General features: G+C 41.1%; 42 non-coding genes and 30 pseudogenes across 42 annotated transcripts; all 72 read left to right on the top strand.

Annotated features, from left to right (window-relative positions):
* The first annotated feature begins 92 nt into the window (after nt 1-92).
* LOC139956769 (5S ribosomal RNA) lies at nt 93-211 on the top strand. The gene has a single exon (XR_011789412.1). It is a non-coding gene; the product is annotated as a 5S ribosomal RNA (ribosomal RNA).
* Nucleotides 212-287: 76 nt separating this feature from the next.
* On the top strand, nt 288-406 carry LOC139955176 (5S ribosomal RNA). Its single transcript, XR_011788426.1, has one exon. It is a non-coding gene; the product is annotated as a 5S ribosomal RNA (ribosomal RNA).
* A 264-nt stretch (nt 407-670) lies between these two features.
* LOC139956871 (5S ribosomal RNA) lies at nt 671-789 on the top strand (annotated as a pseudogene).
* A 76-nt stretch (nt 790-865) lies between these two features.
* LOC139955932 (5S ribosomal RNA) lies at nt 866-984 on the top strand. The gene has a single exon (XR_011789158.1). It is a non-coding gene; the product is annotated as a 5S ribosomal RNA (ribosomal RNA).
* A 624-nt stretch (nt 985-1,608) lies between these two features.
* On the top strand, nt 1,609-1,727 carry LOC139956756 (5S ribosomal RNA; annotated as a pseudogene).
* Nucleotides 1,728-1,972: 245 nt separating this feature from the next.
* LOC139956694 (5S ribosomal RNA) lies at nt 1,973-2,091 on the top strand (annotated as a pseudogene).
* A 421-nt stretch (nt 2,092-2,512) lies between these two features.
* On the top strand, nt 2,513-2,631 carry LOC139955927 (5S ribosomal RNA). Its single transcript, XR_011789153.1, has one exon. It is a non-coding gene; the product is annotated as a 5S ribosomal RNA (ribosomal RNA).
* Nucleotides 2,632-2,704: 73 nt separating this feature from the next.
* On the top strand, nt 2,705-2,823 carry LOC139956031 (5S ribosomal RNA). The gene has a single exon (XR_011789255.1). It is a non-coding gene; the product is annotated as a 5S ribosomal RNA (ribosomal RNA).
* A 224-nt stretch (nt 2,824-3,047) lies between these two features.
* LOC139957524 (5S ribosomal RNA) lies at nt 3,048-3,166 on the top strand (annotated as a pseudogene).
* Nucleotides 3,167-3,242: 76 nt separating this feature from the next.
* On the top strand, nt 3,243-3,361 carry LOC139955100 (5S ribosomal RNA). The gene has a single exon (XR_011788353.1). It is a non-coding gene; the product is annotated as a 5S ribosomal RNA (ribosomal RNA).
* A 73-nt stretch (nt 3,362-3,434) lies between these two features.
* LOC139956549 (5S ribosomal RNA) lies at nt 3,435-3,553 on the top strand (annotated as a pseudogene).
* A 581-nt stretch (nt 3,554-4,134) lies between these two features.
* LOC139956873 (5S ribosomal RNA) lies at nt 4,135-4,253 on the top strand (annotated as a pseudogene).
* A 245-nt stretch (nt 4,254-4,498) lies between these two features.
* Nucleotides 4,499-4,617, top strand: LOC139957976 (5S ribosomal RNA). Its single transcript, XR_011789635.1, has one exon. It is a non-coding gene; the product is annotated as a 5S ribosomal RNA (ribosomal RNA).
* Nucleotides 4,618-4,841: 224 nt separating this feature from the next.
* Nucleotides 4,842-4,960, top strand: LOC139957525 (5S ribosomal RNA; annotated as a pseudogene).
* A 76-nt stretch (nt 4,961-5,036) lies between these two features.
* Nucleotides 5,037-5,155, top strand: LOC139956090 (5S ribosomal RNA). Its single transcript, XR_011789314.1, has one exon. It is a non-coding gene; the product is annotated as a 5S ribosomal RNA (ribosomal RNA).
* Nucleotides 5,156-5,400: 245 nt separating this feature from the next.
* LOC139955886 (5S ribosomal RNA) lies at nt 5,401-5,519 on the top strand. The gene has a single exon (XR_011789113.1). It is a non-coding gene; the product is annotated as a 5S ribosomal RNA (ribosomal RNA).
* Nucleotides 5,520-5,743: 224 nt separating this feature from the next.
* LOC139957778 (5S ribosomal RNA) lies at nt 5,744-5,864 on the top strand (annotated as a pseudogene).
* Nucleotides 5,865-5,937: 73 nt separating this feature from the next.
* On the top strand, nt 5,938-6,056 carry LOC139956033 (5S ribosomal RNA). Its single transcript, XR_011789257.1, has one exon. It is a non-coding gene; the product is annotated as a 5S ribosomal RNA (ribosomal RNA).
* Nucleotides 6,057-6,280: 224 nt separating this feature from the next.
* On the top strand, nt 6,281-6,399 carry LOC139957526 (5S ribosomal RNA; annotated as a pseudogene).
* A 73-nt stretch (nt 6,400-6,472) lies between these two features.
* On the top strand, nt 6,473-6,591 carry LOC139956034 (5S ribosomal RNA). Its single transcript, XR_011789258.1, has one exon. It is a non-coding gene; the product is annotated as a 5S ribosomal RNA (ribosomal RNA).
* Nucleotides 6,592-6,815: 224 nt separating this feature from the next.
* Nucleotides 6,816-6,934, top strand: LOC139957710 (5S ribosomal RNA; annotated as a pseudogene).
* Nucleotides 6,935-7,010: 76 nt separating this feature from the next.
* On the top strand, nt 7,011-7,129 carry LOC139955923 (5S ribosomal RNA). The gene has a single exon (XR_011789149.1). It is a non-coding gene; the product is annotated as a 5S ribosomal RNA (ribosomal RNA).
* A 76-nt stretch (nt 7,130-7,205) lies between these two features.
* On the top strand, nt 7,206-7,324 carry LOC139956780 (5S ribosomal RNA). Its single transcript, XR_011789413.1, has one exon. It is a non-coding gene; the product is annotated as a 5S ribosomal RNA (ribosomal RNA).
* Nucleotides 7,325-7,948: 624 nt separating this feature from the next.
* Nucleotides 7,949-8,067, top strand: LOC139956874 (5S ribosomal RNA; annotated as a pseudogene).
* A 624-nt stretch (nt 8,068-8,691) lies between these two features.
* On the top strand, nt 8,692-8,810 carry LOC139956875 (5S ribosomal RNA; annotated as a pseudogene).
* Nucleotides 8,811-9,224: 414 nt separating this feature from the next.
* Nucleotides 9,225-9,343, top strand: LOC139955164 (5S ribosomal RNA). The gene has a single exon (XR_011788415.1). It is a non-coding gene; the product is annotated as a 5S ribosomal RNA (ribosomal RNA).
* Nucleotides 9,344-9,567: 224 nt separating this feature from the next.
* LOC139957527 (5S ribosomal RNA) lies at nt 9,568-9,686 on the top strand (annotated as a pseudogene).
* Nucleotides 9,687-9,762: 76 nt separating this feature from the next.
* On the top strand, nt 9,763-9,881 carry LOC139956792 (5S ribosomal RNA). Its single transcript, XR_011789414.1, has one exon. It is a non-coding gene; the product is annotated as a 5S ribosomal RNA (ribosomal RNA).
* Nucleotides 9,882-9,957: 76 nt separating this feature from the next.
* Nucleotides 9,958-10,076, top strand: LOC139955995 (5S ribosomal RNA). The gene has a single exon (XR_011789220.1). It is a non-coding gene; the product is annotated as a 5S ribosomal RNA (ribosomal RNA).
* Nucleotides 10,077-10,300: 224 nt separating this feature from the next.
* Nucleotides 10,301-10,419, top strand: LOC139957528 (5S ribosomal RNA; annotated as a pseudogene).
* A 76-nt stretch (nt 10,420-10,495) lies between these two features.
* On the top strand, nt 10,496-10,614 carry LOC139956803 (5S ribosomal RNA). Its single transcript, XR_011789415.1, has one exon. It is a non-coding gene; the product is annotated as a 5S ribosomal RNA (ribosomal RNA).
* A 76-nt stretch (nt 10,615-10,690) lies between these two features.
* LOC139955996 (5S ribosomal RNA) lies at nt 10,691-10,809 on the top strand. The gene has a single exon (XR_011789221.1). It is a non-coding gene; the product is annotated as a 5S ribosomal RNA (ribosomal RNA).
* A 224-nt stretch (nt 10,810-11,033) lies between these two features.
* On the top strand, nt 11,034-11,152 carry LOC139957529 (5S ribosomal RNA; annotated as a pseudogene).
* A 76-nt stretch (nt 11,153-11,228) lies between these two features.
* LOC139957988 (5S ribosomal RNA) lies at nt 11,229-11,347 on the top strand. Its single transcript, XR_011789646.1, has one exon. It is a non-coding gene; the product is annotated as a 5S ribosomal RNA (ribosomal RNA).
* A 224-nt stretch (nt 11,348-11,571) lies between these two features.
* LOC139957245 (5S ribosomal RNA) lies at nt 11,572-11,690 on the top strand (annotated as a pseudogene).
* Nucleotides 11,691-11,766: 76 nt separating this feature from the next.
* On the top strand, nt 11,767-11,885 carry LOC139956816 (5S ribosomal RNA). Its single transcript, XR_011789417.1, has one exon. It is a non-coding gene; the product is annotated as a 5S ribosomal RNA (ribosomal RNA).
* A 76-nt stretch (nt 11,886-11,961) lies between these two features.
* Nucleotides 11,962-12,080, top strand: LOC139956827 (5S ribosomal RNA). The gene has a single exon (XR_011789418.1). It is a non-coding gene; the product is annotated as a 5S ribosomal RNA (ribosomal RNA).
* Nucleotides 12,081-12,156: 76 nt separating this feature from the next.
* On the top strand, nt 12,157-12,275 carry LOC139955997 (5S ribosomal RNA). The gene has a single exon (XR_011789222.1). It is a non-coding gene; the product is annotated as a 5S ribosomal RNA (ribosomal RNA).
* A 224-nt stretch (nt 12,276-12,499) lies between these two features.
* Nucleotides 12,500-12,618, top strand: LOC139957099 (5S ribosomal RNA; annotated as a pseudogene).
* Nucleotides 12,619-12,694: 76 nt separating this feature from the next.
* LOC139955266 (5S ribosomal RNA) lies at nt 12,695-12,813 on the top strand. The gene has a single exon (XR_011788511.1). It is a non-coding gene; the product is annotated as a 5S ribosomal RNA (ribosomal RNA).
* A 76-nt stretch (nt 12,814-12,889) lies between these two features.
* Nucleotides 12,890-13,008, top strand: LOC139956119 (5S ribosomal RNA; annotated as a pseudogene).
* A 73-nt stretch (nt 13,009-13,081) lies between these two features.
* On the top strand, nt 13,082-13,200 carry LOC139956035 (5S ribosomal RNA). The gene has a single exon (XR_011789259.1). It is a non-coding gene; the product is annotated as a 5S ribosomal RNA (ribosomal RNA).
* Nucleotides 13,201-13,424: 224 nt separating this feature from the next.
* On the top strand, nt 13,425-13,543 carry LOC139957531 (5S ribosomal RNA; annotated as a pseudogene).
* A 76-nt stretch (nt 13,544-13,619) lies between these two features.
* Nucleotides 13,620-13,738, top strand: LOC139956838 (5S ribosomal RNA). The gene has a single exon (XR_011789419.1). It is a non-coding gene; the product is annotated as a 5S ribosomal RNA (ribosomal RNA).
* Nucleotides 13,739-13,814: 76 nt separating this feature from the next.
* On the top strand, nt 13,815-13,933 carry LOC139955999 (5S ribosomal RNA). Its single transcript, XR_011789224.1, has one exon. It is a non-coding gene; the product is annotated as a 5S ribosomal RNA (ribosomal RNA).
* Nucleotides 13,934-14,157: 224 nt separating this feature from the next.
* On the top strand, nt 14,158-14,276 carry LOC139957532 (5S ribosomal RNA; annotated as a pseudogene).
* A 76-nt stretch (nt 14,277-14,352) lies between these two features.
* LOC139956850 (5S ribosomal RNA) lies at nt 14,353-14,471 on the top strand. Its single transcript, XR_011789420.1, has one exon. It is a non-coding gene; the product is annotated as a 5S ribosomal RNA (ribosomal RNA).
* Nucleotides 14,472-14,547: 76 nt separating this feature from the next.
* Nucleotides 14,548-14,666, top strand: LOC139956000 (5S ribosomal RNA). The gene has a single exon (XR_011789225.1). It is a non-coding gene; the product is annotated as a 5S ribosomal RNA (ribosomal RNA).
* A 224-nt stretch (nt 14,667-14,890) lies between these two features.
* LOC139957533 (5S ribosomal RNA) lies at nt 14,891-15,009 on the top strand (annotated as a pseudogene).
* Nucleotides 15,010-15,085: 76 nt separating this feature from the next.
* LOC139958000 (5S ribosomal RNA) lies at nt 15,086-15,204 on the top strand. Its single transcript, XR_011789657.1, has one exon. It is a non-coding gene; the product is annotated as a 5S ribosomal RNA (ribosomal RNA).
* A 224-nt stretch (nt 15,205-15,428) lies between these two features.
* Nucleotides 15,429-15,547, top strand: LOC139957100 (5S ribosomal RNA; annotated as a pseudogene).
* Nucleotides 15,548-15,623: 76 nt separating this feature from the next.
* On the top strand, nt 15,624-15,742 carry LOC139956861 (5S ribosomal RNA). The gene has a single exon (XR_011789421.1). It is a non-coding gene; the product is annotated as a 5S ribosomal RNA (ribosomal RNA).
* Nucleotides 15,743-15,818: 76 nt separating this feature from the next.
* Nucleotides 15,819-15,937, top strand: LOC139956872 (5S ribosomal RNA). Its single transcript, XR_011789422.1, has one exon. It is a non-coding gene; the product is annotated as a 5S ribosomal RNA (ribosomal RNA).
* Nucleotides 15,938-16,013: 76 nt separating this feature from the next.
* Nucleotides 16,014-16,132, top strand: LOC139956001 (5S ribosomal RNA). Its single transcript, XR_011789226.1, has one exon. It is a non-coding gene; the product is annotated as a 5S ribosomal RNA (ribosomal RNA).
* Nucleotides 16,133-16,356: 224 nt separating this feature from the next.
* LOC139957103 (5S ribosomal RNA) lies at nt 16,357-16,475 on the top strand (annotated as a pseudogene).
* Nucleotides 16,476-16,551: 76 nt separating this feature from the next.
* Nucleotides 16,552-16,670, top strand: LOC139955267 (5S ribosomal RNA). The gene has a single exon (XR_011788512.1). It is a non-coding gene; the product is annotated as a 5S ribosomal RNA (ribosomal RNA).
* A 76-nt stretch (nt 16,671-16,746) lies between these two features.
* Nucleotides 16,747-16,865, top strand: LOC139956120 (5S ribosomal RNA; annotated as a pseudogene).
* A 73-nt stretch (nt 16,866-16,938) lies between these two features.
* LOC139956036 (5S ribosomal RNA) lies at nt 16,939-17,057 on the top strand. The gene has a single exon (XR_011789260.1). It is a non-coding gene; the product is annotated as a 5S ribosomal RNA (ribosomal RNA).
* Nucleotides 17,058-17,281: 224 nt separating this feature from the next.
* On the top strand, nt 17,282-17,400 carry LOC139957534 (5S ribosomal RNA; annotated as a pseudogene).
* A 76-nt stretch (nt 17,401-17,476) lies between these two features.
* LOC139955177 (5S ribosomal RNA) lies at nt 17,477-17,595 on the top strand. Its single transcript, XR_011788427.1, has one exon. It is a non-coding gene; the product is annotated as a 5S ribosomal RNA (ribosomal RNA).
* A 76-nt stretch (nt 17,596-17,671) lies between these two features.
* Nucleotides 17,672-17,790, top strand: LOC139955257 (5S ribosomal RNA). Its single transcript, XR_011788502.1, has one exon. It is a non-coding gene; the product is annotated as a 5S ribosomal RNA (ribosomal RNA).
* A 73-nt stretch (nt 17,791-17,863) lies between these two features.
* Nucleotides 17,864-17,982, top strand: LOC139956037 (5S ribosomal RNA). Its single transcript, XR_011789261.1, has one exon. It is a non-coding gene; the product is annotated as a 5S ribosomal RNA (ribosomal RNA).
* A 224-nt stretch (nt 17,983-18,206) lies between these two features.
* Nucleotides 18,207-18,325, top strand: LOC139957535 (5S ribosomal RNA; annotated as a pseudogene).
* Nucleotides 18,326-18,401: 76 nt separating this feature from the next.
* On the top strand, nt 18,402-18,520 carry LOC139955879 (5S ribosomal RNA). Its single transcript, XR_011789107.1, has one exon. It is a non-coding gene; the product is annotated as a 5S ribosomal RNA (ribosomal RNA).
* Nucleotides 18,521-18,744: 224 nt separating this feature from the next.
* LOC139957732 (5S ribosomal RNA) lies at nt 18,745-18,863 on the top strand (annotated as a pseudogene).
* A 76-nt stretch (nt 18,864-18,939) lies between these two features.
* On the top strand, nt 18,940-19,058 carry LOC139956091 (5S ribosomal RNA). The gene has a single exon (XR_011789315.1). It is a non-coding gene; the product is annotated as a 5S ribosomal RNA (ribosomal RNA).
* Nucleotides 19,059-19,134: 76 nt separating this feature from the next.
* Nucleotides 19,135-19,253, top strand: LOC139956790 (5S ribosomal RNA; annotated as a pseudogene).
* A 76-nt stretch (nt 19,254-19,329) lies between these two features.
* LOC139955018 (5S ribosomal RNA) lies at nt 19,330-19,448 on the top strand. Its single transcript, XR_011788272.1, has one exon. It is a non-coding gene; the product is annotated as a 5S ribosomal RNA (ribosomal RNA).
* A 76-nt stretch (nt 19,449-19,524) lies between these two features.
* Nucleotides 19,525-19,643, top strand: LOC139956707 (5S ribosomal RNA; annotated as a pseudogene).
* A 76-nt stretch (nt 19,644-19,719) lies between these two features.
* On the top strand, nt 19,720-19,838 carry LOC139955019 (5S ribosomal RNA). The gene has a single exon (XR_011788273.1). It is a non-coding gene; the product is annotated as a 5S ribosomal RNA (ribosomal RNA).
* Nucleotides 19,839-19,914: 76 nt separating this feature from the next.
* On the top strand, nt 19,915-20,033 carry LOC139956883 (5S ribosomal RNA). Its single transcript, XR_011789423.1, has one exon. It is a non-coding gene; the product is annotated as a 5S ribosomal RNA (ribosomal RNA).
* Nucleotides 20,034-20,657: 624 nt separating this feature from the next.
* Nucleotides 20,658-20,776, top strand: LOC139956876 (5S ribosomal RNA; annotated as a pseudogene).
* Nucleotides 20,777-20,989: the final 213 nt, after the last annotated feature.

Consider the following 20,989-nt stretch of genomic DNA (forward strand, 5'->3'; position numbering starts at 1 on the left):
CTGGGTGCCGTAGGCTTTTATTTTCACAATTGATAACACTATGTTGCCACGACGATGAGAAATTGAAATGGCCTCCATTTACCTCTTCTTATGTCTACGGCCATATCACGTTGACTATACCGGTTCTCGTCCGATCACCGAAGTCAAGCAACGTAGAGCGCAGTCAGTACTTGGATGGGTGACCGCCTGGGAATACTGGGTGCCGTAGGCTTTTATTTTCCTAATTGATAACACTATGTTGCCACGACGATGAAAAATTGAAATGGCCTACATTGACCTCTTGTTATGTCTACGGCCATATCACGTTGACTATACCGGTTCTCGTCCGATCACCGAAGTCAAGCAACGTAGAGCGCAGTCAGTACTTGGATGGGTGACCGCCTGGGAATACTGGGTGTCGTAGGCTGTTATTTTCCTAATTGATAACACTATGTTGCCACGACGATGAGAAATTGAAATGGCCTGCATTGTCTTGCCACAAGGAAAGCGATTTGAAAATCGAATATATTTATAAATAACTACTTTGTTTTTATGTATTAGAATTTTATACATATATATGTAAAATATAGATTAACATTATATATATTAAATCCATTCATGTATAATATATATATTAAATCAACTCATCATAACCTACCACACAAGTAGTCTGCATTTCACCTCTTGTAATGTCTACGGCCACATCACGTTGACGATACCGGTGCTCGTCCGATCACCGAAGTCAAGCAACGTAGAGCGCAGTCAGTACTTGGATGGGTGACCGCCTGGGAATACTGGGTGCCGTAGGCTTTTATTTTCCTAATTGATAACACTATGTTGCCACGACGATGAGAAATTGAAATGGCCTACATTGACCTCTTGTTATGTCTACGGCCATATCACGTTGACGATACCGGTTCTCGTCCGATCACCGATGTCAAGCAACGTAGAGCGCAGTCAGTACTTGGATGGGTGACCGCCTGGGAATACTGGGTGCCGTAGGCTTTTATTTTCCTAATTGATAACACTATGTTGCCACGACGATGAGAAATTGAAATGGCCTACATTGACCTCTTGTCACAAGGAAAGCGATTTGAAAATCGAATATATTTATAAATAACTACTTTGTTTTTATGTATTAGAATTTTATACATATATATGTAAAATATAGATTAACATAATATATATTAAATCCATTCATGTATAATATATATATTAAATCAACTCATCATAACCTACCACACAAGTAGTCTGCATTTCACCTCTTGTTATGTCTACGGCCACATCACGTTGACGATACCGGTTCTCGTCCGATCACCGAAGTCAAGCAACGTAGAGCGCAGTCAGTACTGGGTGCCGTAGGCTTTTATTTTCCCAATTGATAACACTATGTTGCCACGACGATGAGAAATTGAAATGGCCTACATTGTCTTGCCACAAGGAAAGCGATTTGAAAATCGAATATATTTATAAATAACTACTTTGTTTTTATGTATTAGAATTTTATACATATATATGTAAAATATAGATTAACATAATATATATTAAATCCATTCATGTATAATATATATATTAAATCAACTCATCATAACCTACCACACAAGTAGTCTGCATTTCAGCTCTTGTTATGTCTACGGCCACATCACGTTGACGATACCGGTGCTCGTCCGATCACCGAAGTCAAGCAACGTAGAGCGCAGTCAGTACTTGGATGGGTGACCGCCTGGGAATACTAGGTGCCGTAGGCTTTTATTTTCCTAATTGATAACACTATGTTGCCACGACGATGAGAAATTGAAATGGCCTACATTGACCTCTTGTTATGTCTACGGCCATATCACGTTGACGATACCGGTTCTCGTCCGATCACCGAAGTCAAGCAACGTAGAGCGCAGTCAGTACTGGGTGCCGTAGGCTTTTATTTTCCCAATTGATAACACTATGTTGCCACGACGATGAGAAAGTGAAATGGCCTACATTGACCTCTTGTTATGTCTACGGCCATAACACGTTGACTATACCGGTTCTCGTCCGATCACCGAAGTCAAGCAACGTAGAGCGCAGTCAGTACTTGGATGGATGACCGCCTGGGAATACTGGGTGCCGTAGGCCTTTCTTTTTCTAATTAGAACACTGTCTTGCCACAAGGAAAGCGATTTGAAAATCGAATATATTAATAAATAACTCGATTGTTTTTATATATTAGAATTTAATACATATATATGTGAAATATAGATTAACTTAATATATATTAAATACATTCATGTATAATATATACATTAAATCCACTCATCATAACCTACCAAACAACTACCCTGCATTTCACCTCTTGTAATGTCTACGGCCACATCTCACGTTCAATATACCGGTTCTCGTCCGATCAGGTAAGTCAAGTAACGTAGAGCGCAGTCAGTACTAAGGTGGGTGACCGCCTGGGAATACTGGGTGCCGTAGGCTTTTATTTTCACAATTGATAACACTATGTTGCCACGACGATGAGAAATTGAAATGGCCTCCATTGACCTCTTCTTATGTCTACGGCAATATCACGTTGACTATACCGGTTCTCGTCCGATCACCGAAGTCAAGCAACGTAGAGCGCAGTCAGTACTTGGATGGGTGACCGCCTAGGAATACTGGGTGCCGTAGGCTTTTACTTTCCTAATTGATAACACTATGTTGCCACGACGATGAGAAAGTGAAATGGCCTACATTGACCTCTTATGTAAACGGCCATATCACGTTGACTATACCGGTTCTCGTCCGATCACCGAAGTCAAGCAACGTAGAGCGCAGTCAGTACTTGGATGGGTGACCGCCTGGGAATACTGGGTGCCGTAGGCCTTCCTTTTCCTAATAAGAACACTGTCTTGCCACAAGGAAAGCGATTTGAAAATCGAATATATTAATAAATAACTCGATTGTTTTTATATATTAGAATTTAATACATATATATGTGAAATATAGATTAACCTAATATATATTAAATACATTCATGTATAATATATACAATAAATCCACTCATCATAACCTACCAAACAACTAGCCTGCATTTCACCTCTTGTAATGTCTACGGCCACATCACGTTCAATATACCGGTTCTCGTCCGATCAGGTAAGTCAAGCAACGTAGAGCGCAGTCAGTACTAAGGTGGGTGACCGCCTGGGAATACTGGGTGCCGTAGGCTTTTATTTTCCTAATTGATAACACTATGTTGCCACGACGATGAAAAATTGAAATGGCCTACATTGACCTCTTGTTATGTCTACGGCCATATCACGTTGACTATACCGGTTCACGTCCGATCACCGAAGTCAAGCAACGTAGAGCGCAGTCAGTACTTGGATGGGTGACCGCCTGGGAATACTGGGTGCCGTAGGCTTTTATTTTCCTAATTGATAACACTATGTTGCCACGACGATGAGAAAGTGAAATGGCCTACATTGACCTCTTATGTAAACGGCCATATCACGTTGACTATACCGGTTCTCGTCCGATCACCGAAGTCAAGCAACGTAGAGCGCAGTCAGTACTTGGATGGGTGACCGCCTGAGAATACTGGGTGCCGTAGGCCTTTCTTTTTCTAATTAGAACACTGTCTTGCCACAAGGAAAGCGATTTGAAAATCGAATATATTAATAAATAACTCGATTGTTTTTATATATTAGAATTTAATACATATATATGTGAAATATAGATTAACTTAATATATATTAAATCCATTCATGTATAATATATATATTAAATCAACTCATCATAACCTACCACACAAGTAGTCTGCCTTTCACCTCTTGTTATGTCTACGGCCACATCACGTTGACGATACCGGTTCTCGTCCGATCACCGAAGTCAAGCAACGTAGAGCGCAGTCAGTACTGGGTGCCGTAGGCTTTTATTTTCCCAAGTGATAACACTATGTTGCCACGACGATGAGAAATTGAAATGGCCTACATTGTCTTGCCACACGGAAAGCGATTTGAAAATCGAATATATTTATAAATAACTACTTTGTTTTTATGTATTAGAATTTTATACATATATATGTAAAATATAGATTAACATAATATATATTAAATCCATTCATGTATAATATATATATTAAATCAACTCATCATAACCTACCACACAAGTAGTCTGCATTTCACCTCTTGTAATGTCTACGGCCACATCACGTTGACGATACCGGTGCTCGTCCGATCACCGAAGTCAAGCAACGTAGAGCGCAGTCAGTACTTGGATGGGTGACCGCCTGGGAATACTGGGTGCCGTAGGCTTTTATTTTCCTAATTGATAACACTATGTTGCCACGACGATGAGAAATTGAAATGGCCTACATTGACCTCTTGTTATGTCTACGGCCATATCACGTTGACGATACCGGTTCTCGTCCGATCACCGAAGTCAAGCAACGTAGAGCGCAGTCAGAGCTGGGTGCCGTAGGCTTTTATTTTCCCAATTGATAACACTATGTTGCCACGATGATGAGAAAGTGAAATGGCCTACATTGACCTCTTGTTATGTCTACGGCCATATCACGTTGACTATACCGGTTCTCGTCCGATCACCGAAGTCAAGCAACGTAGAGCGCAGTCAGTACTTGGATGGGTGACCGCCTGGGAATACTGGGTGCCGTAGGCCTTTCTTTTTCTAATTAGAACACTGTCTTGCCACAAGGAAAGCGATTTGAAAATCGAATATATTAATAAATAACTCGATTGTTTTTATATATTAGAATTTAATACATATATATGTGAAATATAGATTAACTTAATATATATTAAATACATTCATGTATAATATATACATTAAATCCACTCATCATAACCTACCAAACAACTAGCCTGCATTTCACCTCTTGTAATGTCTACGGCCACATCACGTTCAATATACCGGTTCTCGTCCGATCAGGTAAGTCAAGCAACGTAGAGCGCAGTCAGTACTAAGGTGGGTGACCGCCTGGGAATACTGGGTGCCGTAGGCTTTTATTTTCACAATTGATAACACTATGTTGCCACGACGATGAGAAATTGAAATGGCCTCCATTGACCTCTTCTTATGTCTACGGCCATATCACGTTGACTATACCGGTTCTCGTCCGATGACCGAAGTCAAGCAACGTAGAGCGCAGTCAGTACTTGGATGGGTGACCGCCTGGGAATACTGGGTGCCGTAGGCTTTTATTTTCCTAACTGATAACACTATGTTGCCACGACGATGAGAAATTGAAATGGCCTACATTGACCTCTTGTTATGTCTACGGCCATATCACGTTGACGATACCGGTTCTCGTCCGATCACCGAAGTCAAGCAACGTAGAGCGCAGTCAGTACTGGGTGCCGTAGGCTTTTATTTTCCCAATTGATAACACTATGTTGCCACGACGATGAGAAAGTGAAATGGCCTACATTGACCTCTTCTTATGTCTACGGCCATATCAGGTTGACTATACCGGTTCTCGTCCGATCACCGAAGTCAAGCAACGTAGAGCGCAGTCAGTACTTGGATGGGTGACCGCCTGGGAATACTGGGTGCCGTAGGCCTTTCTTTTCCTAATTAGAACACTGTCTTGCCACAAGGAAAGCGATTTGAAAATCGAATATATTAATAAATAACTCGATTGTTTTTATATATTAGAATTTAATACATATATATGTGAAATATAGATTAACTTAATATATATTAAATACATTCATGTATAATATATACATTAAATCCACTCATCATAACCTACCAAACAACTAGCCTGCATTTCACCTCTTGTAATGTCTACGGCCACATCTCACGTTCAATATACCGGTTCTCGTCCGATCAGGTAAGTCAAGTAACGTAGAGCGCAGTCAGTACTTGGATGGGTGACCGCCTGGGAATACTGGGTGCCGTAGGCTTTTACTTTCCTAATTGATAACACTATGTTGCCACGACGATGAGAAAGTGAAATGGCCTACATTGACCTCTTATGTAAACGGCCATATCACGTTGACTATACCGGTTCTCGTCCGATCACCGAAGTCAAGCAACGTAGAGCGCAGTCAGTACTTGGATGGGTGACCGCCTGGGAATACTGGGTGCCGTAGGCCTTACTTTTCCTAATTAGAACACTGTCTTGCCACAAGGAAAGCGATTTGAAAATCGAATATATTAATAAATAACTCGATTGTTTTTATATATTAGAATTTAATACATATATATGTGAAATATAGATTAACTTAATATATATTAAATACATTCATGTATAATATATACATTAAATACACTCATCATAACCTACCAAACAACTAGCCTGCATTTCACCTCTTGTAATGTCTACGGCCACATCACGTTCAATATACCGGTTCTCGTCCGATCAGGTAAGTCAAGCAACGTAGAGCGCAGTCAGTACTAAGGTGGGTGACCGCCTGGGAATACTGGGTGCCGTAGGCTTTTATTTTCACAATTGATAACACTATGTTGCCACGACGATGAGAAAGTGAAATGGCCTACATTGACCTCTTATGTAAACGGCCATATCACGTTGACTATACCGGTTCTCGTCCGATCACCGAAGTCAAGCAACGTAGAGCGCAGTCAGTACTTGGATGGGTGACCGCCTGGGAATACTGGGTGCCGTAGGCCTTCCTTTTCCTAATTAGAACACTGTCTTGCCACAAGGAAAGCGATTTGAAAATCGAATATATTAATAAATAACTCGATTGTTTTTATATATTAGAATTTAATACATATATATGTGAAATATAGATTAACTTAATATATATTAAATACATTCATGTATAATATATACATTAAATACACTCATCATAACCTACCAAACAACTAGCCTGCATTTCACCTCTTGTAATGTCTACGGCAACATCACGTTCAATATACCGGTTCTCGTCCGATCAGGTAAGTCAAGCAACGTAGAGCGCAGTCAGTACTAAGGTGGGTGACCGCCTGGGAATACTGGGTGCCGTAGGCTTTTATTTTCACAATTGATAACACTATGTTGCCACGACGATGAAAAATTGAAATGGCCTACATTGACCTCTTGTTATGTCTACGGCCATATCACGTTGACTATACCGGTTCTCGTCCGATCACCGAAGTCAAGCAACGAAGAGCGCAGTCAGTACTTGGATGGATGACCGCCTGGGAATACTGGGTGCCGTAGGCTTTTATTTTCCTAATTGATAACACTATGTTGCCACGACGATGAAAAATTGAAATGGCCTACATTGACCTCTTGTTATGTCTACGGCCATATCACGTTGACTATACCGGTTCTCGTCCGATCACCGAAGTCAAGCAACGTAGAGCGCAGTCAGTACTTGGATGGGTGACCGCCTGGGAATACTGGGTGCCGTAGGCTTTTATTTTCCTAATTGATAACACTATGTTGCCACGACGATGAGAAATTGAAATGGCCTACATTGACCTCTTGTCACAAGGAAAGCGATTTGAAAATCGAATATATTTATAAATAACTACTTTGTTTTTATGTATTAGAATTTTATACATATATATGTAAAATATAGATTAACATAATATATATTAAATCCATTCATGTATAATATATATATTAAATCAACTCATCATAACCTACCACACAAGTAGTCTGCATTTCACCTCTTGTTATGTCTACGGCCACATCACGTTGACGATACCGGTTCTCGTCCGATCACCGAAGTCAAGCAACGTAGAGCGCAGTCAGTACTGGGTGCCGTAGGCTTTTATTTTCCCAATTGATAACACTATGTTGCCACGACGATGAGAAATTGAAATGGCCTACATTGTCTTGCCACAAGGAAAGCGATTTGAAAATCGAATATATTTATAAATAACTACTTTGTTTTTATGTATTAGAATTTTATACATATATATGTAAAATATAGATTAACATTATATATATTAAATCCATTCATGTATAATATATATATTAAATCAACTCATCATAACCTACCACACAAGTAGTCTGCATTTCACCTCTTGTAATGTCTACGGCCACATCACGTTGACGATACCGGTGCTCGTCCGATCACCGAAGTCAAGCAACGTAGAGCGCAGTCAGTACTTGGATGGGTGACCGCCTGGGAATACTGGGTGCCGTAGGCTTTTATTTTCCTAATTGATAACACTATGTTGCCACGACGATGAGAAATTGAAATGGCCTACATTGACCTCTTGTCACAAGGAAAGCGATTTGAAAATCGAATATATTTATAAATAACTACTTTGTTTTTATGTATTAGAATTTTATACATATATATGTAAAATATAGATTAACATAATATATATTAAATCCATTCATGTATAATATATATATTAAATCAACTCATCATAACCTACCACACAAGTAGTCTGCATTTCAGCTCTTGTTATGTCTACGGCCACATCACGTTGACGATACCGGTTCTCGTCCGATCACCGAAGTCAAGCAACGTAGAGCGCAGTCAGTACTGGGTGCCGTAGGCTTTTATTTTCCCAATTGATAACACTATGTTGCCACGACGATGAGAAATTGAAATGGCCTACATTGTCTTGCCACAAGGAAAGCGATTTGAAAATCGAATATATTTATAAATAACTACTTTGTTTTTATGTATTAGAATTTTATACATATATATGTAAAATATAGATTAACATAATATATATTAAATCCATTCATGTATAATATATATATTAAATCAACTCATCATAACCTACCACACAAGTAGTCTGCATTTCAGCTCTTGTTATGTCTACGGCCACATCACGTTGACGATACCGGTGCTCGTCCGATCACCGAAGTCAAGCAACGTAGAGCGCAGTCAGTACTTGGATGGGTGACCGCCTGGGAATACTGGGTGCCGTAGGCTTTTATTTTCCTAATTGATAACACTATGTTGCCACGACGATGAGAAATTGAAATGGCCTACATTGACCTCTTGTTATGTCTACGGCCATATCACGTTGACGATACCGGTTCTCGTCCGATCACCGAAGTCAAGCAACGTAGAGCGCAGTCAGAACTGGGTGCCGTAGGCTTTTATTTTCCCAATTGATAACACTATGTTGCCACGACGATGAGAAAGTGAAATGGCCTACATTGACCTCTTGTTATGTCTACGGCCATAACACGTTGACTATACCGGTTCTCGTCCGATCACCGAAGTCAAGCAACGTAGAGCGCAGTCAGAGCTGGGTGCCGTAGGCTTTTATTTTCCCAATTGATAACACTATGTTGCCACGACGATGAGAAAGTGAAATGGCCTACATTGACCTCTTCTTATGTCTACGGCCACATCACGTTGACTATACCGGTTCTCGTCCGATCACCGAAGTCAAGCAACGTAGAGCGCAGTCAGTACTTGGATGGGTGACCGCCTGGGAATACTGGGTGCCGTAGGCCTTTCTTTTTCTAATTAGAACACTGTCTTGCCACAAGGAAAGCGATTTGAAAATCGAATATATTAATAAATAACTCGATTGTTTTTATATATTAGAATTTAATACATATATATGTGAAATATAGATTAACTTAATATATATTAAATACATTCATGTATAATATATACATTAAATCCACTCATCATAACCTACCAAACAACTAGCCTGCATTTCACCTCTTGTAATGTCTACGGCCACATCACGTTCAATATACCGGTTCTCGTCCGATCAGGTAAGTCAAGCAACGTAGAGCGCAGTCAGTACTAAGGTGGGTGACCGCCTGGGAATACTGGGTGCCGTAGGCTTTTATTTTCACAATTGATAACACTATGTTGCCACGACGATGAGAAATTGAAATGGCCTACATTGACCTCTTCTTATGTCTACGGCCATATCACGTTGACTATACCGGTTCTCGTCCGATCACCGAAGTCAAGCAACGTAGAGCGCAGTCAGTACTTGGATGGGTGACCGCCTGGGAATACTGGGTGCCGTAGGCTTTTATTTTCCTAATTGATGACACTATGTTGCCACGACGATGAGAAATTGAAATGGCCTACATTGACCTCTTCTTATGTCTACGGCCACATCACGTTGACTATACCGGTTCTCGTCCGATCACCGAAGTCAAGCAACGTAGAGCGCAGTCAGTACTTGGATGGATGACCGCCTGGGAATACTGGGTGCCGTAGGCCTTTCTTTTTCTAATTAGAACACTGTCTTGCCACAAGGAAAGCGATTTGAAAATCGAATATATTAATAAATAACTCGATTGTTTTTATATATTAGAATTTAATACATATATATGTGAAATATAGATTAACTTAATATATATTAAATACATTCATGTATAATATATACATTAAATCCACTCATCATAACCTACCAAACAACTAGCCTGCATTTCACCTCTTGTAATGTCTACGGCCACATCACGTTCAATATACCGGTTCTCGTCCGATCAGGTAAGTCAAGCAACGTAGAGCGCAGTCAGTACTAAGGTGGGTGACCGCCTGGGAATACTGGGTGCCGTAGGCTTTTATTTTCACAATTGATAACACTATGTTGCCACGACGATGAGAAATTGAAATGGCCTCCATTGACCTCTTGTTATGTCTACGGCCATATCACGTTGACTATACCGGTTCTCGTCCGATCACCGAAGTCAAGCAACGTAGAGCGCAGTCAGTACTTGGATGGGTGACCGCCTGGGAATACTGGGTGCCGTAGGCTTTTATTTTCCTAATTGATGACACTATGTTGCCACGACGATGAGAAATTGAAATGGCCTACATTGACCTCTTCTTATGTCTACGGCCACATCACGTTGACTATACCGGTTCTCGTCCGATCACCGAAGTCAAGCAACGTAGAGCGCAGTCAGTACTTGGATGGATGACCGCCTGGGAATACTGGGTGCCGTAGGCCTTTCTTTTTCTAATTAGAACACTGTCTTGCCACAAGGAAAGCGATTTGAAAATCGAATATATTAATAAATAACTCGATTGTTTTTATATATTAGAATTTAATACATATATATGTGAAATATAGATTAACTTAATATATATTAAATACATTCATGTATAATATATACATTAAATCCACTCATCATAACCTACCAAACAACTAGCCTGCATTTCACCTCTTGTAATGTCTACGGCCACATCACGTTCAATATACCGGTTCTCGTCCGATCAGGTAAGTCAAGCAACGTAGAGCGCAGTCAGTACTAAGGTGGGTGACCGCCTGGGAATACTGGGTGCCGTAGGCTTTTATTTTCACAATTGATAACACTATGTTGCCACGACGATGAGAAATTGAAATGGCCTCCATTGACCTCTTGTTATGTCTACGGCCATATCACGTTGACTATACCGGTTCTCGTCCGATCACCGAAGTCAAGCAACGTAGAGCGCAGTCAGTACTTGGATGGGTGACCGCCTGGGAATACTGGGTGCCGTAGGCCTTCCTTTTCCTAATTAGAACACTGTCTTGCCACAAGGAAAGCGATTTGAAAATCGAATATATTAATAAATAACTCGATTGTTTTTATATATTAGAATTTAATACATATATATGTGAAATATAGATTAACTTAATATATATTAAATACATTCATGTATAATATATACATTAAATCCACTCATCATAACCTACCAAACAACTAGCCTGCATTTCACCTCTTGTAATGTCTACGGCCACATCACGTTCAATATACCGGTTCTCGTCCAATCACCGAAGTCAAGCAACGTAGAGCGCAGTCAGTACTAAAGTGGGTGACCGCCTGGGAATACTGGGTGCCGTAGGCTTTTATTTTCCTAATTGATAACACTATGTTGCCACGACGATGAAAAATTGAAATGGCCTACATTGACCTCTTGTTATGTCTACGGCCATATCACGTTGACTATACCGGTTCTCGTCCGATCACCGAAGTCAAGCAACGTAGAGCGCAGTCAGTACTTGGATGGGTGACCGCCTGGGAATACTGGGTGCCGTAGGCTTTTATTTTTCTAATTGATAACACTATGTTGCCACGACGATGAAAAATTGAAATGGCCTACATTGACCTCTTCTTATGTCTACGGCCATATCACGTTGACTATACCGGTTCTCGTCCGATCACCGAAGTCAAGCAACGTAGAGCGCAGTCAGTACTTGGATGGGTGACCGCCTGGGAATACTGGGTGCCGTAGGCTTTTATTTTCCTAATTGATGACACTATGTTGCCACGACGATGAGAAATTGAAATGGCCTACATTGACCTCTTCTTATGTCTACGGCCACATCACGTTGACTATACCGGTTCTCGTCCGATCACCGAAGTCAAGCAACGTAGAGCGCAGTCAGTACTTGGATGGATGACCGCCTGGGAATACTGGGTGCCGTAGGCCTTTCTTTTTCTAATTAGAACACTGTCTTGCCACAAGGAAAGCGATTTGAAAATCGAATATATTAATAAAAAACTCGATTGTTTTTATATATTAGAATTTAATACATATATATGTGAAATATAGATTAACTTAATATATATTAAATACATTCATGTATAATATATACATTAAATCCACTCATCATAACCTACCAAACAACTAGCCTGCATTTCACCTCTTGTAATGTCTACGGCCACATCACGTTCAATATACCGGTTCTCGTCCAATCACCGAAGTCAAGCAACGTAGAGCGCAGTCAGTACTAAGGTGGGTGACCGCCTGGGAATACTGGGTGCCGTAGGCTTTTATTTTCCTAATTGATAACACTATGTTGCCACGACGATGAAAAATTGAAATGGCCTACATTGACCTCTTGTTATGTCTACGGCCATATCACGTTGACTATACCGGTTCTCGTCCGATCGCCGAAGTCAAGCAACGTAGAGCGCAGTCAGTACTTGGATGGGTGACCGCCTGGGAATACTGGGTGCCGTAGGCTTTTATTTTCCTAATTGATAACACTATGTTGCCACGACGATGAAAAATTGAAATGGCCTACATTGACCTCTTGTTATGTCTACGGCCATATCACGTTGACTATACCGGTTCTCGTCCGATCATCGAAGTCAAGCAACGTAGAGCGCAGTCAGTACTTGGATGGGTGACCGCCTGGGAATACTGGGTGTCGTAGGCTGTTATTTTCATAATTGATAACACTATGTTGCCACGACGATGAGAAATTGAAATGGCCTCCATTGACCTCTTATGTAAACGGCCATATCACGTTGACTATACCGGTTCTCGTCCGATCACCGAAGTCAAGCAACGTAGAGCGCAGTCAGTACTTGGATGGGTGACCGCCTGGGAATACTGGGTGCCGTAGGCCTTCCTTTTCCTAATTAGAACACTGTCTTGCCACAAGGAAAGCGATTTGAAAATCGAATATATTAATAAATAACTCGATTGTTTTTATATATTAGAATTTAATACATATATATGTGAAATATAGATTAACTTAATATATATTAAATACATTCATGTATAATATATACATTAAATCCACTCATCATAACCTACCAAACAACTAGCCTGCATTTCACCTCTTGTAATGTCTACGGCCACATCACGTTCAATATACCGGTTCTCGTCCGATCAGGTAAGTCAAGCAACGTAGAGCGCAGTCAGTACTAAGGTGGGTGACCGCCTGGGAATACTGGGTGCCGTAGGCTTTTATTTTCACAATTGATAACACTATGTTGCCACGACGATGAGAAATTGAAATGGCCTACATTGACCTCTTCTTATGTCTACGGCCATATCACGTTGACTATACCGGTTCTCGTCCGATCACCGAAGTCAAGCAACGTAGAGCGCAGTCAGTACTTGGATGGGTGACCGCCTGGGAATACTGGGTGCCGTAGGCTTTTATTTTCCTAATTGATGACACTATGTTGCCACGACGATGAGAAATTGAAATGGCCTACATTGACCTCTTCTTATGTCTACGGCCACATCACGTTGACTATACCGGTTCTCGTCCGATCACCGAAGTCAAGCAACGTAGAGCGCAGTCAGTACTTGGATGGATGACCGCCTGGGAATACTGGGTGCCGTAGGCCTTTCTTTTTCTAATTAGAACACTGTCTTGCCACAAGGAAAGCGATTTGAAAATCGAATATATTAATAAATAACTCGATTGTTTTTATATATTAGAATTTAATACATATATATGTGAAATATAGATTAACTTAATATATATTAAATACATTCATGTATAATATATACATTAAATCCACTCATCATAACCTACCAAACAACTAGCCTGCATTTCACCTCTTGTAATGTCTACGGCCACATCACGTTCAATATACCGGTTCTCGTCCGATCAGGTAAGTCAAGCAACGTAGAGCGCAGTCAGTACTAAGGTGGGTGACCGCCTGGGAATACTGGGTGCCGTAGGCTTTTATTTTCCCAATTGATAACACTATGTTGCCACGACGATGAGAAATTGAAATGGCCTACATTGACCTCTTCTTATGTCTACGGCCATATCACGTTGACTATACCGGTTCTCGTCCGATCACCGAAGTCAAGCAACGTAGAGCGCAGTCAGTACTTGGATGGGTGACCGCCTGGGAATACTGGGTGCCGTAGGCTTTTATTTTCCTAATTGATGACACTATGTTGCCACGACGATGAGAAATTGAAATGGCCTACATTGACCTCTTCTTATGTCTACGGCCACATCACGTTGACTATACCGGTTCTCGTCCGATCACCGAAGTCAAGCAACGTAGAGCGCAGTCAGTACTTGGATGGATGACCGCCTGGGAATACTGGGTGCCGTAGGCCTTTCTTTTTCTAATTAGAACACTGTCTTGCCACAAGGAAAGCGATTTGAAAATCGAATATATTAATAAATAACTCGATTGTTTTTATATATTAGAATTTAATACATATATATGTGAAATATAGATTAACTTAATATATATTAAATACATTCATGTATAATATATACATTAAATCCACTCATCATAACCTACCAAACAACTAGCCTGCATTTCACCTCTTGTAATGTCTACGGCCACATCACGTTCAATATACCGGTTCTCGTCCGATCAGGTAAGTCAAGCAACGTAGAGCGCAGTCAGTACTAAGGTGGGTGACCGCCTGGGAATACTGGGTGCCGTAGGCTTTTATTTTCACAATTGATAACACTATGTTGCCACGACGATGAGAAATTGAAATGGCCTCCATTGACCTCTTGTTATGTCTACGGCCATATCACGTTGACTATACCGGTTCTCGTCCGATCACCGAAGTCAAGCAACGTAGAGCGCAGTCAGTACTTGGATGGGTGACCGCCTGGGAATACTGGGTGCCGTAGGCCTTCCTTTTCCTAATTAGAACACTGTCTTGCCACAAGGAAAGCGATTTGAAAATCGAATATATTAATAAATAACTCGATTGTTTTTATATATTAGAATTTAATACATATATATGTGAAATATAGATTAACTTAATATATATTAAATACATTCATGTATAATATATACATTAAATCCACTCATCATAACCTACCAAACAACTAGCCTGCATTTCACCTCTTGTAATGTCTACGGCCACATCACGTTCAATATACCGGTTCTCGTCCAATCACCGAAGTCAAGCAACGTAGAGCGCAGTCAGTACTAAGGTGGGTGACCGCCTGGGAATACTGGGTGCCGTAGGCTTTTATTTTCCTAATTGATAACACTATGTTGCCACGACGATGAAAAATTGAAATGGCCTACATTGACCTCTTGTTATGTCTACGGCCATATCACGTTGACTATACCGGTTCTCGTCCGATCACCGAAGTCAAGCAACGTAGAGCGCAGTCAGTACTTGGATGGGTGACCGCCTGGGAATACTGGGTGCCGTAGGCTTTTATTTTTCTAATTGATAACACTATGTTGCCACGACGATGAAAAATTGAAATGGCCTACATTGACCTCTTCTTATGTCTACGGCCATATCACGTTGACTATACCGGTTCTCGTCCGATCACCGAAGTCAAGCAACGTAGAGCGCAGTCAGTACTTGGATGGGTGACCGCCTGGGAATACTGGGTGCCGTAGGCTTTTATTTTCCTAATTGATGACACTATGTTGCCACGACGATGAGAAATTGAAATGGCCTACATTGACCTCTTCTTATGTCTACGGCCACATCACGTTGACTATACCGGTTCTCGTCCGATCACCGAAGTCAAGCAACGTAGAGCGCAGTCAGTACTTGGATGGATGACCGCCTGGGAATACTGGGTGCCGTAGGCCTTTCTTTTTCTAATTAGAACACTGTCTTGCCACAAGGAAAGCGATTTGAAAATCGAATATATTAATAAATAACTCGATTGTTTTTATATATTAGAATTTAATACATATATATGTGAAATATAGATTAACTTAATATATATTAAATACATTCATGTATAATATATACATTAAATCCACTCATCATAACCTACCAAACAACTAGCCTGCATTTCACCTCTTGTAATGTCTACGGCCACATCACGTTCAATATACCGGTTCTCGTCCAATCACCGAAGTCAAGCAACGTAGAGCGCAGTCAGTACTAAGGTGGGTGACCGCCTGGGAATACTGGGTGCCGTAGGCTTTTATTTTCCTAATTGATAACACTATGTTGCCACGACGATGAAAAATTGAAATGGCCTACATTGACCTCTTGTTATGTCTACGGCCATATCACGTTGACTATACCGGTTCTCGTCCGATCGCCGAAGTCAAGCAACGTAGAGCGCAGTCAGTACTTGGATGGGTGACCGCCTGGGAATACTGGGTGCCGTAGGCTTTTATTTTCCTAATTGATAACACTATGTTGCCACGACGATGAAAAATTGAAATGGCCTACATTGACCTCTTGTTATGTCTACGGCCATATCACGTTGACTATACCGGTTCTCGTCCGATCATCGAAGTCAAGCAACGTAGAGCGCAGTCAGTACTTGGATGGGTGACCGCCTGGGAATACTGGGTGTCGTAGGCTGTTATTTTCATAATTGATAACACTATGTTGCCACGACGATGAGAAATTGAAATGGCCTCCATTGACCTCTTATGTAAACGGCCATATCACGTTGACTATACCGGTTCTCGTCCGATCACCGAAGTCAAGCAACGTAGAGCGCAGTCAGTACTTGGATGGGTGACCGCCTGGGAATACTGGGTGCCGTAGGCCTTCCTTTTCCTAATTAGAACACTGTCTTGCCACAAGGAAAGCGATTTGAAAATCGAATATATTAATAAATAACTCGATTGTTTTTATATATTAGAATTTAATACATATATATGTGAAATATAGATTAACTTAATATATATTAAATACATTCATGTATAATATATACATTAAATCCACTCATCATAACCTACCAAACAACTAGCCTGCATTTCACCTCTTGTAATGTCTACGGCCACATCACGTTCAATATACCGGTTCTCGTCCGATCAGGTAAGTCAAGCAACGTAGAGCGCAGTCAGTACTAAGGTGGGTGACCGCCTGGGAATACTGGGTGCCGTAGGCTTTTATTTTCCTAATTGATAACACTATGTTGCCACGACGATGAAAAATTGAAATGGCCTACATTGACCTCTTGTTATGTCTACGGCCATATCACGTTGACTATACCGGTTCTCGTCCGATCACCGAAGTCAAGCAACGTAGAGCGCAGTCAGTACTTGGATGGGTGACCGCCTGGGAATACTGGGTGTCGTAGGCTGTTATTTTCATAATTGATAACACTATGTTGCCACGACGATGAGAAATTGAAATGGCCTCCATTGACCTCTTCTTATGTCTACGGCCATATCACGTTGACTATACCGGTTCTCGTCCGATCACCGAAGTCAAGCAACGTAGAGCGCAGTCAGTACTTGGATGGGTGACCGCCTAGGAATACTGGGTGCCGTAGGCTTTTACTTTCCTAATTGATAACACTATGTTGCCACGACGATGAGAAAGTGAAATGGCCTACATTGACCTCTTATGTAAACGGCCATATCACGTTGACTATACCGGTTCTCGTCCGATCACCGAAGTCAAGCAACGTAGAGCGCAGTCAGTACTTGGATGGGTGACCGCCTGGGAATACTGGGTGCCGTAGGCCTTCCTTTTCCTAATTAGAACACTGTCTTGCCACAAGGAAAGCGATTTGAAAATCGAATATATTAATAAATAACTCGATTGTTTTTATATATTAGAATTTAATACATATATATGTGAAATATAGATTAACTTAATATATATTAAATACATTCATGTATAATATATACATTAAATCCACTCATCATAACCTACCAAACAACTAGCCTGCATTTCACCTCTTGTAATGTCTACGGCCACATCACGTTCAATATACCGGTTCTCGTCCGATCAGGTAAGTCAAGCAACGTAGAGCGCAGTCAGTACTAAGGTGGGTGACCGCCTGGGAATACTGGGTGCCGTAGGCTTTTATTTTCCTAATTGATAACACTATGTTGCCACGACGATGAAAAATTGAAATGGCCTACATTGACCTCTTGTTATGTCTACGGCCATATCACGTTGACGATACCGGTTCTCGTCCGATCACCGAAGTCAAGCAACGTAGAGCGCAGTCAGTACTTGGATGGGTAACCGCCCGGGAATACTGGGTGCCGTAGGCCTTTCTTTTTCTAATTAGAACACTGTCTTGCCACAAGGAAAGCGATTTGAAAATCGAATATATTAATAAATAACTCGATTGTTTTTATATATTAGAATTTAATACATATATATGTGAAATATAGATTAACTTAATATATATTAAATACATTCATGTATAATATATACATTAAATCCACTCATCATAACCTACCAAACAACTAGCCTGCATTTCACCTCTTGTAATGTCTACGGCCACATCACGTTCAATATACCGGTTCTCGTCCGATCAGGTAAGTCAAGCAACGTAGAGCGCAGTCAGTAGTAAGGTGGGTGACCGCCTGGGAATACTGGGTGCCGTAGGCTTTTATTTTCACAATTGATAACACTATGTTGCCACGACGATGAGAAATTGAAATGGCCTACATTGACCTCTTGTTATGTCTACGGCCATATCACGTTGACTATACCGGTTCTCGTCCGATGACCGAAGTCAAGCAACGTAGAGCGCAGTCAGTACTTGGATGGGTGACCGCCTGGGAATACTGGGTGCCGTAGGCTTTTATTTTCCTAATTGATGACACTATGTTGCCACGACGATGAGAAATTGAAATGGCCTACATTGACCTCTTCTTATGTCTACGGCCACATCACGTTGACTATACCGGTTCTCGTCCGATCACCGAAGTCAAGCAACGTAGAGCGCAGTCAGTACTTGGATGGATGACCGCCTGGGAATACTGGGTGTCGTAGGCTTTTATTTTCCTAATTGATAACACTATGTTGCCACGACGATGAGAAATTGAAATGGCCTACATTGACCTCTTGTTATGTCTACGGCCATATCACGTTGACTATACCGGTTCTCGTCCGATCACCGAAGTCAAGCAACGTAGAGCGCAGTCAGTACTTGGATGGGTGACCCCCTGGGAATACTGGGTGCCGTAGGCTTTTATTTTCCTAATTGATAACACTATGTTGCCACGACGATGAAAAATTGAAATGGCCTACATTGACCTCTTGTTATGTCTACGGCCATATCACGTTGACTATACCGGTTCTCGTCCGATCACCGAAGTCAAGCAACGAAGAGCGCAGTCAGTACTTGGATGGATGACCGCCTGGGAATACTGGGTGTCGTAGGCTTTTATTTTCATAATTGATAACACTATGTTGCCACGACGATGAGAAATTGAAATGGCCTACATTGACCTCTTGTTATGTCTACGGCCATATCACGTTGACTATACCGGTTCTCGTCCGATCACCGAAGTCAAGCAACGTAGAGCGCAGTCAGTACTTGGATGGGTGACCCCCTGGGAATACTGGGTGCCGTAGGCTTTTATTTTCCTAATTGATAACACTATGTTGCCACGACGATGAAAAATTGAAATGGCCTACATTGACCTCTTGTTATGTCTACGGCCATATCACGTTGACTATACCGGTTCTCGTCCGATCACCGAAGTCAAGCAACGTAGAGCGCAGTCAGTACTTGGATGGGTGACCGCCTGGGAATACTGGGTGCCGTAGGCTTTTATTTTCCTAATTGATAACACTATGTTGCCACGACGATGAGAAATTGAAATGGCCTACATTGACCTCTTGTCACAAGGAAAGCGATTTGAAAATCCAATATATTTATAAATAACTACTTTGTTTTTATGTATTAGAATTTTATACATATATATGTAAAATATAGATTAACATAATATATATTAAATCCATTCATGTATAATATATATATTAAATCAACTCATCATAACCTACCACACAAGTAGTCTGCATTTCACCTCTTGTTATGTCTACGGCCACATCACGTTGACGATACCGGTTCTCGTCCGATCACCGAAGTCAAGCAACGTAGAGCGCAGTCAGTACTGGGTGCCGTAGGCTTTGATTTTCCCAATTGATAACACTATGTTGCCACGACGATGAGAAATTGAAATGGCCTACATTGTCTTGCCACAAGGAAAGCGATTTGAAAATCGAATATATTTATAAATAACTACTTTGTTTTTATGTATTAGAATTTTATACATATATATGTAAAATATAGATTAACATAATATATATTAAATCCATTCATGTATAATATATATATTAAATCAACTCATCATAACCTACCACACAAGTAGTCTGCATTTCACCTCTTGTAATGTCTACGGCCACATCACGTTGACGATACCGGTGCTCGTCCGATCACCGAAGTCAAGCAACGTAGAGCGCAGTCAGTACTTGGATGGGTGACCGCCTGGGAATACTGGGTGCCGTAGGCTTTTATTTTCCTAATTGATAACACTATGTTGCCACGACGATGAGAAAGTGAAATGGCCTACATTGACCTCTTGTTATGTCTACGGCCATATCACGTTGACGATACCGGTTCTCGTCCGATCACCGAAGTCAAGCAACGTAGAGCGCAGTCAGAGCTGGGTGCCGTAGGCTTTTATTTTCCCAATTGATAACACTATGTTGCCACGACGATGAGA

Source organism: Apostichopus japonicus, chromosome 17, assembly GCF_037975245.1.
Source record: "Apostichopus japonicus isolate 1M-3 chromosome 17, ASM3797524v1, whole genome shotgun sequence".
NCBI lineage: Eukaryota > Metazoa > Echinodermata > Holothuroidea > Aspidochirotida > Stichopodidae > Apostichopus > Apostichopus japonicus.